The sequence below is a fragment of the Lacerta agilis genome, chromosome 2, assembly GCF_009819535.1.
Source record: "Lacerta agilis isolate rLacAgi1 chromosome 2, rLacAgi1.pri, whole genome shotgun sequence".
Lineage (NCBI taxonomy): Eukaryota > Metazoa > Chordata > Lepidosauria > Squamata > Lacertidae > Lacerta > Lacerta agilis.
The window spans coordinates 71,506,710-71,520,259 of record NC_046313.1 but is presented as its reverse complement, the minus strand read 5'-3'; positions in this window follow the sequence as shown (position 1 = coordinate 71,520,259).

The following is a 13,550-nucleotide window of genomic DNA, read 5'->3' as shown; positions in this document are numbered from 1 at the left end:
TCCCTTTCTTACCTCCTCACCACCCTGCTCTGTGTCAGTTTGCTGAGGGCTTCCTTCAGATAATGAGCCCATGAGTTGGTTGGATGAATCACAGAACCTGCACTAACCAGCTCGCCTTGGCAGGCACTTTGGCTTTCCACTTTTAGAAAGGCAGTTTAATGTTTGATCAGGCAGTAGAAAGGATTAGGCTTTAACTCTGTGCCTTTTAAATAAAAATAAAAACATATTGCACCAGAAAATATTTTTAACCTGAGGGAAGATTCCCATTAAAAGTGCTTCAGCTATTTTCCCATGGAACGATCACTTCCAGACACACACTGCCTCAGGCCACAGCCTCCCCATGCATTTAAAGTATTATACCACCCAAACTGTCATGGCTTCCTTCAAAGGATTCTGGGAAGTGCGGTTGTTAAGGGTGATGGGTTTTGTTAGGAGTCCCCTATTCCCCTCACAGAGCTATAATTCCCAGAGTTGCAGGGGAAGAGAGATTGATTGTTGGTTTATGTTTGTGTTGGTTGAATCACTGTTATTTAAGTGAGCAAGACAGGATTTTGTTGTAATCTGAATTCAAATTTATTGCTTATAATGAGGTTTGGGAACTTGTGGCCCCCCAGGTGTCTCAACTCCAACTCCCATCAGCCCCAGCCAGCGTGGTCAATAGTAAGGGAAGATGGGAGGTGCAGTCCCTCAACATCTGGAGGGGGTACAGGCCGACTCATAACTATGATTCATCAAAATAAAGCATGGGAGATAGATATTATATAATAATGACATGAGGAATAACACAAATTAATCAAGCACAGTTCAATAAAAAAACAAATTAATTCAAAACTCGAAGTCAACTAAGTCCAGCTCAATCAGTTACAAATCTGCATTTAAAATTTTATTATACCACATTTGGTTTTATAAGTAACTGTTAATCATAACAAATAAAACATACAAAAATAAACATGAAGTTACCAAGCTTCTCCAGTGCAGTCTTTTATATTGGCTACATAAAATTGGCTCATACCTTGACTAGTGCCAATATGAAGCTAGCAATTCTTCTCTGTATCTTGATATCCTTATTTGAAAAGCAAAGGAGGAGGAGGAGGAGGAGGAAAGTTCTGCATTTGTGAAATTCAATTGCTATCAAGCCTCTACCCCTCTTCCTTCATTCTGCCATTTCATTGTAGCCTGTGATTTCTCCAAATTCCAACCAACAATCTAGGATTGACTGTGGCAACACACAACACAGAGCTGCCCTTAAAAAGATGCAGCTCATGCAAAACATGGTGACTGCATTCTTCCTACGCTGCCTGCCTGCTGACTTCTGTACCCAGTCCCTGCATCAATGGAGGCTGGTCTTTTGGGGGAACTGTTATTCAGAAACATTCTCTGGAGGCAGAGCATAGCCATCACGGCTAGGAAACATCCATAGCATTGCCCTCCATGAATATGTCTGATCCTTTTAAAAAGGTATCTATGTAGGTGGTCATCACTGCTAAGTCTGGGCGATATCTGGTTTTCAACATTGTGATATATCACCAGCTAAATATCACAATATACTGATATATCATGATGTCTAAAATAAGGGTGGAGCTATGTAGAGGGTGCTGTGGTCTAAACCACAGTCAGAGCCCCAAGCTTGCTGCTTGGAGGGTTGGCGATTCGAATCCCTGCAACAGGGTGAGCTCCCGTTGCTCTGTCCCAGCTCCTACCAACCTAGCAGTTCGAAAGCATGCCAGTGCAAGTAGATAAATAGGTACCGCTGTGGCGGGAAGGTTAACGGCATTTCTGTGCTCTCTGGCACTTGTCACAGTCCTCCGTGCACCAGTAGCGGTTTAGTCATGCTGGCTACATGACCCAGAAAGTTGTCTTTGGACACATGCCGGCTCCCTCGGCCTGAAATGAGATGAGCGCCGCAACCCCATAGTCGCCTTTGCCTGGACTTAACCATCCAAGGGTCCTTTACCTTTTACCTTTACTTTATTGGCTGGCTTCACAGTTTTTCCCACATTGTGATTTTTTTCCACAGCACACAAACAGATATGCATGCGTGCGCACACACACATGATTTGCAATATATCGCCAGGTCAAAAATTATGAACCCGATATCATGATATGGACTTCAAACTGGTTTTTGCAGCCCTAATCATTGCCTCCTTTGGTAGTGCGTTCCAACAATGTGCTGTGTGAATAACTACTTTCTTTGACCTGTTCTGAGAAGCTGCCTATCAGCTTTATCCTCCTTGGTCTTGCGCTTGAAGAACACAGCAGCAAAGGGGGCAAAATTAGAGTTGGTTGCTCTGCTTCCATTTATGGTTTGCCTCTGCCCCACCAGCCCCAATGGGCGCCAGCCACCACTGCCAACGTAGCACCATAAGGGCTTCTCACCTCCACCTGACCTGCTGCTTATTAACAGCCGCAGTCCAAATCTTTGCCCAGGCTGTATCCGCCTCTCTGAGGGTTAAGACAGAGAGCAGAAACTTCCTGGTGGGGGAATTTCCTCTCAGGAGAGACCTGTCAGAGCCCCACCCGGCAAGCGTACAGAATTCAAATAAAAAATACACCATGCTTATTTGTTTGGACATTTTTACTTCACTCTCCAAAGGGTTCTCACAAAGGCTAAAAACCAGAATTAGATAAACCCGATAGATATAGATATAGATATAGATATAGATATAGATATAGATATAGATATATAGCATGAAAAGCTGAAGGGCAACAAAATAGATGCTAAACAAGTTGAAACCAGAGCTGAGCAGGGATAAAACACCTGTTGACACTTGCCGCCCTCATACTAACTTTCTCACAACCCACCCGGTGGACCCTTTATCAGGGAAAGAAGGGAGTGTGGACTCTATCAGTTGCTTTTGGTATGTATTGGGTCACATCATGCAGGGAGGGGGGGCAGAACAGCTGGCCTAGTGGACACACCTTTGTTTGTCTGCATAAAGGCTGAGAAAACCCACATTCTCCAAACTAGTCCTGGAACAGACATTGGAATTAAAATGTCATGGAGACAGTCAAAATGTATGAACCAGCTGTGCATTTTTGGAGCCATCTGCGAGGGTGGCAAAGATAGAAAGGCAGGCTGGTAATTGCCAAAGCGAAGCTTTCTGTCGAAAGGGTACAGGCACGATTTCCATATTTTATTGCCTCTGTATTTTTCCAAGGAAAGTTGTGTTTCTAGAGTAAACTAGCTTGCCAGTCATTTATCTATTATTGATTTATTATTTCTATTGGTTAAACATCACTCTGTCATATGGTTCTTGAGCATGGCCTACTATGGAAAGGTGAAATACACATGAACGATGCTGATGATGTGCAATGAAAGTTTAGAACAAATTAGAAAGGGCAGACAGACAACTAATACAATAAGAGGCATAAAACCCGATAAGATAAAAGCAATGCAAAGTAAAAATAAATAAATCTAATGACACCCATATCCATCTATTCGTGTGGAGAGTAGCTTTGTCCAGAAAAACAACTTATATATTTCCTTGCTGCTTTCCTCCATTTTAGTTTCTTTTTAAAAAGCATGTTTTACAACTGGATAGAATCAGGCATGAGTCATCATCAAACAGTTGCTCCACCTTACAGTTAAGATAAGGCACTAAACGCCAGCATGGGGGGCAGATCAATATTCATTTGTATCTCGTTTCAAACAATAACTCAATTCAGTTACACACCAGATGGCAGACAGCTAACATTGGGCCCACATTTTATCTGAGGGGGGCGTTGCCACTGCTTCAACAAAAACAAGAAATTAGGTCTTTTATTTATGTCATTAGCCCTTGAGTTTCTGAGCCTTTCAGAATGAATAGCTAATGCAGGGGAACCCAAACTGCAGCTTCAACTCCTTACCCCTGCTGTGGTCCTGCCCTTGCTACTCACCAATAATGGATGTGGTGGCAGGGTGGCACCATTCACCTGACTGCCTGGCAGGTAGGTCACTGGGAAGGCAAGAGGGAGATCAGCGTGGTGCAAACGCACAAGCAGGATCATTGGATTGTCTCCGCCAGGGGTTTGCACTGCGCGACTTCCCTGCTACCTTGTCCTTCCCTTTCTTCTTCTGGGTAAGCAAGGAGGACTCAGCTGTCAGGAGGTCAGGTGAGCAATGCCATCCGTGGCAATCTGCTGCTGATCTTCATAATGGGGAGAAAGCTTCCGTTGGCATCAAAGACCAACAGGTTACTTTGTAAATTTACCAACCAGGCAAAGAAGCTTAGCTCTGCTTATATTGGATAGATCTAGCAGTTACCAGCATAAGAAGGCATCTCTTTCCATTCCATCCTCTATTTGTAACATGCAGCAATGCTTCCGTTCTGCTGCAGTTCATCTTCCACCAAAAACTACACCATCTCAGAGTCCACGGAGGGTTTATGTAATTAATTGTATATGTTACATAAATTATGCTGTTGTTGCACTATTCCACCCCATTCATTTCATTTTAATGCAAAGGAAACACAATGCAAAGGGTAATCAATTACTTACCATTAGCAGACTGAAAGCAACGACAACAGCAAATGCTGATTGTATTCACTGAATTGATTTACATACTGGACATGGGATGAATCAGCAAATGCCAGCAATTTCTGCTCCAATTTCCATTTTTGTTAGAATTCTCCAACATTCCTACTAGCAGCTAAAGTGAGTAAAATTTATCTTGCAAAGCAGAGCACGCCTGCAGAAGTCTGCTTTCCAGAGCCAGAGGTGAGCTCTTTGGGAGCTGAGGTTTAGCAAAGTGTGTCTTAATTAACCTTCAAATGAGCTGATGTCTTGTGAGGATCTTTGATTTTCTCTAGGCCCTCGGGCACTTTAAAGCTACTCCAATTGACTTGATAATGCACTGCAGAGCACTGGGGGGGGGGGGAAGGTCAATAATAATGGGCAACCAGGCAGAGCAACCCAGGGGAGCAGTAGAGCTCAACAGAGCTCAGCTGTGTAGTGAACCCACTGCCATGTTCAAAGTGCTGTTGCTTCCAGAGCCAGTGTGGTGTAGTGGTTAAGAGCGGTAGACTTGTAATCTGGTGAACCGGGTTCGTGTCTCCACTCCTCCACATGCAGCTGCTGGGTGACCTTGGGCTAGTCACACTTCTCTGAAGTCTCTCAGCCCCACTCACCTCACAGAGTGTTTGTTGTGGGGGAGGAAGGGAAAGGAGAATGTTAGCCGCTTTGAGACTCCTTCGGGTAGTGAAAAGCGGGATACCAACTCCAAACTCTTCTTCTTCTTCTTCTTCCTGTCATTTTTTGTGACACAGCAGAGCAGCCAGAATTGTCCTCCTCTCTGGAGAATGCAATGGCTCAGGGCCTGCAGATTTAAGAATGGGTCTGCTGAGCCCTTCCCCCATAAGGCCCTGTTTCAGGACCCTGTGCCAGCACTAGAGCCCGCACTAAAATCCTAACCCCTTCCAGCCCCAGGGATGGGGGAGGGGGTTAGGATTGCAGCCTTCATGAAACTTTCAGGCGCACACACATGAAAACGTCCACCTTTTACGTAATTTTGCCACGTAAACACATACTCTGTGACAAGAAGGCATTTCTAAACAAGCATTGAGTAGTTGTTTGGGTATGAATGCATGCCATTTGTATTTGAGTTGTGCAGCTGCGGTCAACATGAATGGCATGCCAAGTGTGAAGTGTCGCTTAGCAGAGCCACAACTTAAGATTTCAAATTCCAAAGGAGGTGCCAAGTGCAGCTCTCCTTCAAGAGCTCAAAGAGATTTCTATCACGTACAAAAGCTAGGCTTCTGGTACAACACTGACCTCCTGAACCGTTGCTTGGAGATTACTGGTGGTTCTCTCCTATTGTGGCAATGGGCATAATTTGGTTAAGGCCAGTGAATAATCATCTCGGAGTATTGGGTTTTAAGCCTTGAGATATAAGGCTCGTTTTATCCAATTTAAAAATGTACCTAGTTCAGCCATTTTTCTGTTCACCACACATTTAATGTTTCTGCTCTCTCTTTAGACACTAGGATGAGGTACTGGCAAAGCGAAGCCTGGTTGCAGAACTTTGCTGTGGATGCAGATGTAATTGTCATTACACACCATAAACTGTTATTTACTCCTACATGAGCACCCCTTTGTATTGCCGGAAGTGATTTTCTTGTCCAAATAGCATATTATAGGAATACATCTCAGACTGGATGTGATCTTTATTTGCAGCCTTTTGTTTCCCTCCCATGTTGGCACCACGGTAGGGTGTTTTTGTTGTATTTTAGAAAGAAAGAAAGAAAGAAAGAAAGAAAGAAAGAAAGAAAGAAAGAAAGAAAGAAATTGAAATCACACTAAAGCGACATGTCTGAAATATTTATAGCACCAGCTGAAGTTCCAATTTGGATCCTACAAGGTTGTGTGGGAGAACATTTCCTAACAAAGTTGCACTGAAGCAATTTGCAGCTCTGGCAAAGCATCAAAAATGAGCAGTTTGTGGCAGAAGCAGCAGCATTAAAGAAGCCATAGAAATCTGTGTATCAGATGTTTGTTAACAGCATGCTGCTTTAAAGGGTTGCCGTCCCCCCTCTTTTTAGGCTTCCTACGTTTACATATTTCTTGGTCCCTCCAATTGGCAGCTTGGATGAGAAGGAGGGGAACCCTCAACACTGCTTTGCATTGTTTTTCATATGCCTTAAAAAGAACCACATCAAGGCTGGATTCATAGGCAGCTTCAGATTCCTTTTCCTTTTTTTCCGGGAAACTTACAGCCAGGCTTTGTAGTGTGCTGTGTGGAAGTACAGAATGTGATGCTGAGCAAAGCTATCATCTTCGTAGGGATCTCATCTTTGGTGTTTTAAAAAGGCGGGCACCTAGTTCTTATGGCTGTGGACAATTCTCCTGCAGACAGAAAAGTGGTTGGACAAGACAGTGGAGCTTCAGTGTGTTACCTACCTCCTCGTGCAAAGGTTGGGAACCTGCCCTCCTGATATCGCTGGAAGCCAGCTCCCAGACAGCTTGGTTAAGAATGATAGGAGTCTACCAACCTCTGGAGAGTGTCAGGTTCTCCACTGGTATCTCCTCATCACTAGCAGAAGTCAAATATTTATGCAGGTGTATAATTTCTACAGGCCACAAACCCAGCCTTTTCTCATTCAGGATACAAACTGAATTTCTAATATTATTATTTTTGTTGGCCTCCAATGGAGACAATGGGGTGTGCTTCTGGGAAGGAAGTCAAACCACCATGTTAGCAGAACTGAAGTGACCTCCCTGGGGCACAAGCCTGGCCAGTGTTTGTATGGAAGTCCTGGGCTGCCAAGATGACAAGAGGTCATCAGTCTTGCTGATGTGGTCCAAAGGAAAGGAAAGCAATATGTTTGGGACCAGCTTGGCTGCAGGAGTTGCTGGAAGGAGGCGTACCAGGTGCCATCCAATAGTCTTAGGGCCTCCACTCCAGATTTGTGTAGGGTTTAATCCTCAACCTTTTCTTCTCTCGAAGATACCCTGCAAGGCAACGGAGGTTTAGGATCAGAGTTTTCTTCCCAGGTCGGCAAGCCCCATCTGCCTCTCACTTCCCTCTACAGCATGTGCAGAAACCATCTTCATGACCAGTGGACCCACTATTGGTCTCATCTGCTCAATCTGCTGGAGTCTGTCTACACATGGAGGGAAAGTCCCTACCTCACTGAGGATCTGAGATATTATTATTATTATTATTATTATTATTATTATTATTATTATTATTATTATTATTAATGGAGGACACCTACAGTAGCTCTGCAGCATTATTATTATTATTATTATTATTATTATTATTATTATTATTAATATACTGTCCCATGCCCAGGGGTCTCAGGGCGGTTCACAGAATAAAAGCAAGATATAAAACCACAAAATACATAATAAAAATGAAAACAACAACCCAGTAGGGCCCCTCCCCCACTAAAAACACACACACACATCTTAAAAGGGCATAGGATGTCAATCTGATCAACCTGGTTAAAAAGGAACATTTTTGCCTGGCGCCTAAAGGTGTATAATGAAGGTGCCAGGCTAACTTCCCTGGGGAGAGCATTCTGTAGAAGCGTAGCCATAAAGGGATGTCTGCACTCGAACTCATGACATCATTTTTTGAAGGGATCTGTCTGAGATTACTACCTTGTCTTGGATGCCAAACCATTCTCTGCACTCGTTAATGGGAGCTAACTTAGCACTAAGTTAACTTGAGTTCACATAGCACTCAGTTCTGAGTCAAGGCACTGTTACAAACCTAAGGATCCATGAGCAGGATATACAGGATTTCACGCAAAGGCTATTCACAGGGCTTCTCAGATGCAAGGACTTGCATTGATTCTGCTCTGGGAATAGCATGGTCAGAGTGACTTGTGACTCCTGCTCCCTCATCATTCCAAGCTCACCTGCAAATCTGGAAAGAAAACTTTTCCTCAAAGATGCCAAAAAAGGAGCATACTGTTTTCTCCTTTGAGAGGCTGAGCCTGCAGAACAAAAGAAATGCACAAGCCCCTTATTAACCTGCCCACTTTACAATGAGTATGTGGAATGGTAATAGTTCACACACAGAATCTTAATTCTTTTTTTAAAACGTTGGTCTAGAGTAGGGATGAGCAAATCTGTCAATTTCATTTTCTATCAGTTTCTCATTCTCCCAATCTTACGTTCAGTTCTTCATATTTCCATATCAGTTTACTTCTTTTTTAAGGGCCTCATGAAAATTCACCAGCCTTTTAGTGTGAAGTCCTCCCAATTACACTTTTTTTTTTGCATGCAATTTGCCTCATACACATTTTTGCAAGGCAATTTCCCTTCATGTAATGCATTTTTATGTGTTATTTTCACTAATATATGCATTTTTATGCATATGTAACCCCATACATGCATTTTTCCACATATTACTTGTACAGTGGTACCTTGGTTTAAGAACAGTCCAGTTTAAGAATGATTTGGTTTACAAACTCTGCAAAACCATAAATAGTCTTGCTTTGAGAACTTTACCTCAGTCTAAGAACACAAGCCAAATGGTGGAAGGGCACCGGTGGCAGGAGGCCTCATTAGGGAAAGAACGGCTTTGGTTTAAGAATGGACTTCTGAAATGGATTAAGTTTACCTCAGTCTAAGAACTTTACCTCAGTCTAAGAACACAAGCCAAATGGTGGAAGGGCACCGGTGGCAGGAGGCCTCATTAGGGAAAGAACGGCTTTGGTTTAAGAATGGACTTCTGAAATGGATTAACCGAGGTACCACTGTATTGGAAAACCGCATTGCAAAATTCAGAGAAGTGCAAATGTAAAAGGGTGGCTGTGTTTCTGTCCATGTTTTGTTTTGAAAAGTGCAGATTTGGTAGGTTCGTCTTTAAATGAGAACTGAACTGAATCCCTCACATCCCTTTTCCAGAGTATGAGCAGTCCTATGTAAATTGTGCAATACACGTCTGCTGGATAACTGGTGTATGTAAATAAGCTCTGCAAAGTGTGTAGATCGTAGGACTAAATCAGAGAACACTGATTGCCAGGACCTGCTCAACACATTTTGGCACCTGAGGCAAACTACGGCATCCACCACCCCTCTCCAGAAAAGAAGCAGTGAGTGAAGATCTACATCAGAAACAAAGGGGGAATAAAGATCTACATCAGTATCTGCTGCCCCTGTGGATCCTGCCACCCGAGGCAGTCTCCTCACCTTGCCTCCTGGGTGGGCCGGCCCTGCTGATTGCCATGTGAAGTGTGGAAAGCAAAACCATGTCTATGAAGAAAGACTTGCAACCCAGCTGATTCTAATAAGAACCTGGGTCTCTGTGTAATGTTTCCTGAAAGAGCGTATTGTCTTGCTAAATCAATGTTCATGATTAAAGAATGTCAGAACATATGAGAAATCCACACAAATTTCCAGGTATTATGTCCCATCTATATAACATGATTTGTGTGTAATTTAATGTTTCAGTTCCTCTGACTCAAATCAGTGTTAATCGCATGACTCAGGGACACACGGTGCTGGCAGCAGACCAAACTTTAGATTACGGTCTCCTTCTTTAAAAAGAGGAAGCTGTAGCTGTTTCGGTTTCCTTCAGCAGGACCACAATGTGCCTGATAGAATCGCAACTATTGGCTCGGCCCCTCTCGCCCCAGGCTCACTTCAGACAAGGGTTCTTCTCATGTTGCTCTCAAAGAGAACTAATTTGGTGTTCAGCAGCAGCGATGCTGCGAGAGATGGAGGAGCTTGCCAGCCTGCTAGTTCCCTTTCTGGTCCTTCTGCTCAGTCTCTTTCCCCACCTACTAGAGCGGCCACTTGCGTACCACTGAAAAGGAAAGCAAAAGGGACTCCAATTTGCATAGAAGGTGCATGCATTAATCTTATGTGTAGACGCCATGACAGAAATACAGTGCATCTCAACTCCAGCTGCAGTGACTCTTCACCACTTTTCTGGACAGCAGGGGGCAGGGAGGTCAGAGCTGCATGGGCAAACTGGGAGAGGCAATTTGGTGCCCTGTTGGGGTGCCACCACAGCATAGGAGCCAACTCCTAGCGGCCACAGTCCCTTCAGCCCCCCATAAAGTATTTGAGGGGGCTGCCCCCCAAGTTGATGGACATTGCCATTCAAATGGTGTATGTGTGCCGTATCATGTGATCGATTATGTGGGTTGGGGCTTATCTGCCCCCCCAATATTTTATTCAAGTTGGCACCCCTGCACCACAGCTTTAACCTCATTGCTACCCTGCCCTGCCACCTCACTATCCCAGAAAGTGGTAGTAACCCCAGTGTTGCTCTGCAGCATGGCCCTAGCACCCTGGCTAGCTACTCCTGCTTTGGGTGCCTTCAATTCCTGCATTGTAAGGGGCTGGACCAGATGACCCTTGGGGTCCCTTCCAGCTCTACAATTCTATGATTCTATGAAACTAAGTGCCCTGCCCTCCCTTCTTCATGGTTCTTTATCTTTGAACCAGGCTGGGTCAGCTTTTCGAGTAGAGGACTCCTTCAAATAGAGGAGTGGCTTGCGCAAAGCGGGACATGTGGCCACCACATCACCTTCTGGGAGGGGCACTTGTTGTGTATGTATGTGTGTGTGTGTGTGTATATATATATATATATATATATATATATATATATATCCCGGCTTTCCTCCAAGGAGCTGGCGGTACATAGCTCTCCTTCCCATTCTATCTTCACAAAACCCTGTGAGGTAGATTAGGCTCAGAAGTGGTGGCTGGCCAAAGGTCACTTAGTGAGTTAAATGGCAGAGTGGGGATTTGAACCCAGGTCTCAGTCCAGCATTCAAACCACCACACTACACCACACTGGCTCCTGCATTACAAGGGGTTAGGAAAGACGGTCCTCAGGTTCCCTTCCAACTATGATTCTATGATATTTCTCCACCTTGCCACAGCAGGCAGAGAAGGGTGAGTACATGTCCTGGGGAAAGTGCTGGCAGAAAGCAGAGCTTTGCTCAAGCTCTTGGGGCATGGCTGTGAAACCTAAAGGTAATGCAAAGTTCTCCAGGTTGCAACTGGTGTAATTAGGATCATGAAGAAGCTAACCATGAAGACACCATGCGATTCTCCACCCCCCCCCCCAGCTTGCAATCAAACAGAAAGAGATTATTGGGAACACAGTAACTTATCATAAATGTTAACGAGCTGCTTCTCTGCCCAGGCGCATTTTAAAACAGGCCAATTATTTTGCTCAAATGTCTGAAGCTGTCGTGTAGCTTTTGATATAAGCCTTTCCTTTTATTTCTGAGCAGTGGAAAAGTGCTAAGCTAAATATTTCATTCTCCCTTAGTTCTTTTCCAAACAGCTGAAACATTTGGCCACAGCAATAGGGGGAAGCTGAGCATTCTTAATTTCACGTGAAAAATCAATGGGATAGATACTGCACCATTAAACACCTCAGTCCTATTCATTTCAAAATGATCGGTGTGGTTAGCTTTCTTTGGAAGCGTTTCCAGATACCCGTATTTTAAGGGAGATGAGGGGTTCAACTTGTTCCAGGGCACATATTCATTTATTTGGAGATCAAGTCAACATTATGTTCTCCTGTATATTGTATTGTTGTTGTTTAATCGTTTAGTTGTGTCTGACTCTTCGTGTCCCCATGGACCAGAGCACTCCTGTCTTCCACTGCCTCCCGCAGTTTGGTCAGACTCATGTTGGTAGCTTCGTGAACACTGTCCAAACATCTCGTCCTCTGTCGTCCCCTTCTCCTTGTGCCTTCCATCTTTCCCAACATCAGGGTCTTTTCCAGGGAGTCTTTTCTTCTCATGAGGTGGCCAAAGTACTGGAGCCTCAACTTCAGGATCTGTCCTTCTAGTGAGCACTCAGGGCTGATTTCCTTCAGAATGGATAGGTCTGATCTTCTTGCAGTCCATGGGACTCTCAAGAGTCTCCTCCAGCACCATAATTCAAAAGCATCAATTCTTCGGTGATCAGCCTTCTTTATGGTCCAGCTCTCACTTCCATACGTCACTACTGGGAAAACCATAGCTTTAACTATATGGACCTTTGTCAGCAAGGTGATGTCTCTGCTTTTTAAGATTCTGTCTAGGTTTGTCATTGCTTTTCTCCCAAGAAGCAGGCGTCTTTTAATTTCGTGACTGCTGTCACCATCTGCAGTGATCATGGAGCCCAAGAAAGTAAAATCTCTCACTGCCTCCATTTCTTCATATTGTATATTGTATTACATCATGCCAATGGGTAGTTTAATAAGTGGGTGTTCTTTATTAGCAGAAAACTATAGGACTGCTGGATTTCACAGAATAGCTAGAGATAGCCCAAGTGCTTCTTGTTTTGGGTTTCTTCTAGGCCTGTCTGGAGAGAGGCTGAAGGACCTTAGCTTTGCTTTACAGGATAAAATTGTAGCGTGGGTGGGTTACATAAATGGCTTGTTTTCTCACCTTGTCAAGCCAACATCTTAAGAGTGGAGACTCACATGGTTTAACAGGCCACCTTCAGAGTAAATTGAGACAGTGGGCAGCCAGCATAAATGGGAGTCGAATTCGCCTACCAGTTAAAATGTGCACTGCCACCTGTCCACTGCTGAAATGTTGCCTGGGCCCCCAGAAAGGATGGCTCTGAGCAGTGCCACTGCTGCAAATGATGAAAATACTGTGCAGTCATGGGGACGGGCATCATCAGCATTGGGTCAAGGGTCCCTGAAGTCTGGCGCCAGCCCTCACATTAGAGATCCTGGAGAAGTTGTAAACTGGCATCCAGTTTATCCATCCCATGTTTATTTTTTATCATGTTAGTATTAATTGGATGGCTCCAGAAGAAAGCTTTTCTGTACAACCCCCAATGAAATGAAGGGAGGTTTTGCAGGAGAATTTCTTGCTGAATTAGACCCAACCCCCCCCCCCGGTAGAAATTAGTGTAAACTAGCGTCTTTATAAGGGGAAAGCTTTTAGATCCTGGATTTCGTTTTCTTTGTCAAATTAGTTTCAATCAAAGGACGTGATTGAAAAAATCCCCTGATGTTTCAATTCAGAGATTACACACACCCTACTGTTCCCTCCCACCACCAATTTTCCAATTTTCATTCCAGTTTTGAGATACAACAGTACCGGTAATTTTATTTTCAGAGGCATTGTTGGTTACATTTAAATCTCACAAGCCAC